The 2,829-nt window shown below is 37.5% G+C and overlaps 1 pseudogene; it reads right to left on the reverse strand.

The window, feature by feature from the left end:
• LOC104740323 overlaps window positions 1-2,829 on the reverse strand; it is a 6,066-nt pseudogene extending 3,237 nt beyond the window's left edge.

Here is a 2,829-nt window from a genome sequence, read left to right on the forward strand (position 1 = left end):
TTCTTAATGCATGCTAGCTTTGTGATTGCCTTTGGAAAAAGTTGATTATCACTTGATTAGCATAGGAATCTCTACCATGGAAATGGATTGATTTGCATTAGTGTTCTTAGCCATAGGATTGTTCTTGATTGTTGCCTGGACATCTAGGATTGGTTAGCTATCTCCCAAGTCAATTACCTTGTCCAAGGTTCACTTGTTTAATCTTGATTCAAAGTTTGTTATTAGTTGTGTTCTGTTTCTTTTCTTTAATTTGTTTGCTAGTTAAGATTGTTACAACAAAACCAATTCTTTTTAAGAATAGATTAAACAACTTTGTGTATTCTTAGTGAGTTGATTAATGCAGATAGTGGATTGATAATTTAATTGACTGAAATATACTACATCAGTTTCTATCCACAAAGATACCAATCGAACACTGAGCTTGCTTTAGAACCTTCCGGTTTATGTGTCGAAAAGCTTCTCCATCATTCGTTGTTTTCCCGTCGATCCTCTGGTGTTTATGGAAGGGAAGAAGCACGATCGTGACGCGAAGATCTTCAGTCGTGTTACAAATCTCTTCGTGCATGTTCTCCATCTGCGCCACGAGTTTGACCTGCCGGATCATGATATTTCTGTCTTTAGTAAATGAGTCGATCGATTTGTTGATCTCTAGTCCTTCGTTAGTCCCGAACTCATCGTCTCCGTTGTTGGAGTTTCCTGCATCTTCGTCTAATTCGTGGTACAAGAGTTCTGTTTTCCGCTTCTTTGGGAGGGGTATAAGGTGCATAAGATAAGGCGTAAACGGCGAAGGCGAAACTCCAGGAGAGCAGCCACTTAGAGCAGAGACTAAAGAGATCGATCCACGAGCATGACGAACGCCGTAGACACAAGTCAACACTCGTAGCTCCTCTTTAGTAACAAAAAACTCGAGCGATGTATTTTTGTGTGCATAACTTTTTGCTTGCGTTCTAAGCAACAAAGACGTCATAATTCCGCTAAAAAATGTCATGATCACCAGAGAAGCAACGAACATGTCATGAACTATTGGAGTAAACCATTTCTACGAAGAGAAAATCAAGAACACGGAGATGGAGATTTTAGTGACTGACTTGAAAAAGTACTAAATTAAGTAAAAAAATTATAATTTGTTGTAATACCTTGTAAACCAAGTTAGAGTCTAGAAGAACAAGACCGACATGACCTTTGACGGAAAGAATGGTTGACAAGAAAAGCCAATACCTCCGTGGGATCTTAAGGAATGAACAAGCGCATAACACTCCTAGAAGCTTCCCCAGTAGGCTTAGAGCTACTGTCATGCCGAGGACGAGGTAATGGCGTTTGGTTAACGAGTTGACGCTGAATCTAAACCCGATGTAACCAAAGTAAACCGGAAGAACAAACTCGTGAATCGGGTAACTCAACCGGTTGATCAACGTTCGGTAAGTTTTCCCTTCTCTCGGAAACATTAGTCCGATGAAAAACACAAAAACCGTGGAGTTTAAGTTGCTGGATTCGATGGTTAACGCGATGATTAAAATAAGGATGATGAAAGCAAGCGTTTCAGCTTTGGAGAGATATTTCTCTTTAGGGTTTCTCTTTGGGAGCCATGAAGCTAAGAATCTATTAATCAAGATTATAACTCCGGTGGCAAATGAGTAGAGAAAGATATCGCCGGCCATAGTACCCGAGATGAAAGAAACGACGAGTGTGTAGAGGAATATGTTACTTATCTCGATGAACAATCCGCATGAGATTGCTAGCCGCCCGATCTCGGATGTGTGGAGTTTCCAGTCGATGATGGAACGTATGACGACAGGAGCTGCCGTATTGGACAAGGTAACAAGGAATGCTAAGTAAAATGTTAAGAAATCGTCTTTGATCTGAATGAAATTGATGAGAAACCAGAGGAAAGGGAGCCAGATGATGCCAGAACTGACTAAGGAGCATAACGTTATGACGATGGAGTTCTTCAAATTTCGTTTCATGAAATCAAGATCGATCTCGAGACCGATCAAGAACATGAAACCTGTTCGTAAAAGGAATGAGAAAAATATGTAATAGCTTGCTGAGTCTTTTTGGAGGAAAAACTCGTGGACTTTGCGTATTATTGTAAGCAAACTCAATACAATCCCAGCATGAACAAAATTAATCAAACTGTCAGTTCTTTTTGAACATTTACAATATCAAATTTCCTGAAACTACTTCTTCCTAGTTTCGATTTTGTGGTATCTTTTGTAACTTTTTGATTATGTAAGGAGTTCTCCGATTTTTCCACTGTTTTGGTTGATTAATATATATATTTTTAAAAAAATTTATTAATATCTTAACATTTGACATGAAGCTGATAAAAAATTCTAGAGAAATTATATGCAACTTAATATCCTCGTGTTTTATGCACTACAGGTTACTCTCAGGGTTTAAGTGCACGTTCGTAAATTGTGAATAAATTCGAAAGAAAATTTGTGGACTTCATAGATTCTCAAATATCAAATAGAAAAGTAGAGAGAACTTAACAACACAATGCTGGTCTGAATTAATTAAGAAAAATAATAGTTTTCTGATTACTATTTAACCGGTTTTGTGTAGGAATTTCATTTGGGGTTTGGGTTTAAATATCAGAAAAGTTTAGAAATCAAATGTGAAAATATAAAAACTAAAGATTTTAAAATAAAATAAGTAAAAAAGACTTACGAGAATTTGGGCGACGGGACCAGCTTGGCCACAGGGTTTAAGGAAGAGATAGAAGAATTGAGAGAAGACAAAAATACAAGCCATTTGAATAAACATTGTATTGAGTGGATTAAACAAGGCATCTCCTTCTGGTAAACAAAACAACATCTTTGGATCCAT

This window comes from Camelina sativa, chromosome 14 (genome assembly GCF_000633955.1).
Source record: "Camelina sativa cultivar DH55 chromosome 14, Cs, whole genome shotgun sequence".
Classification (NCBI taxonomy): domain Eukaryota; kingdom Viridiplantae; phylum Streptophyta; class Magnoliopsida; order Brassicales; family Brassicaceae; genus Camelina; species Camelina sativa.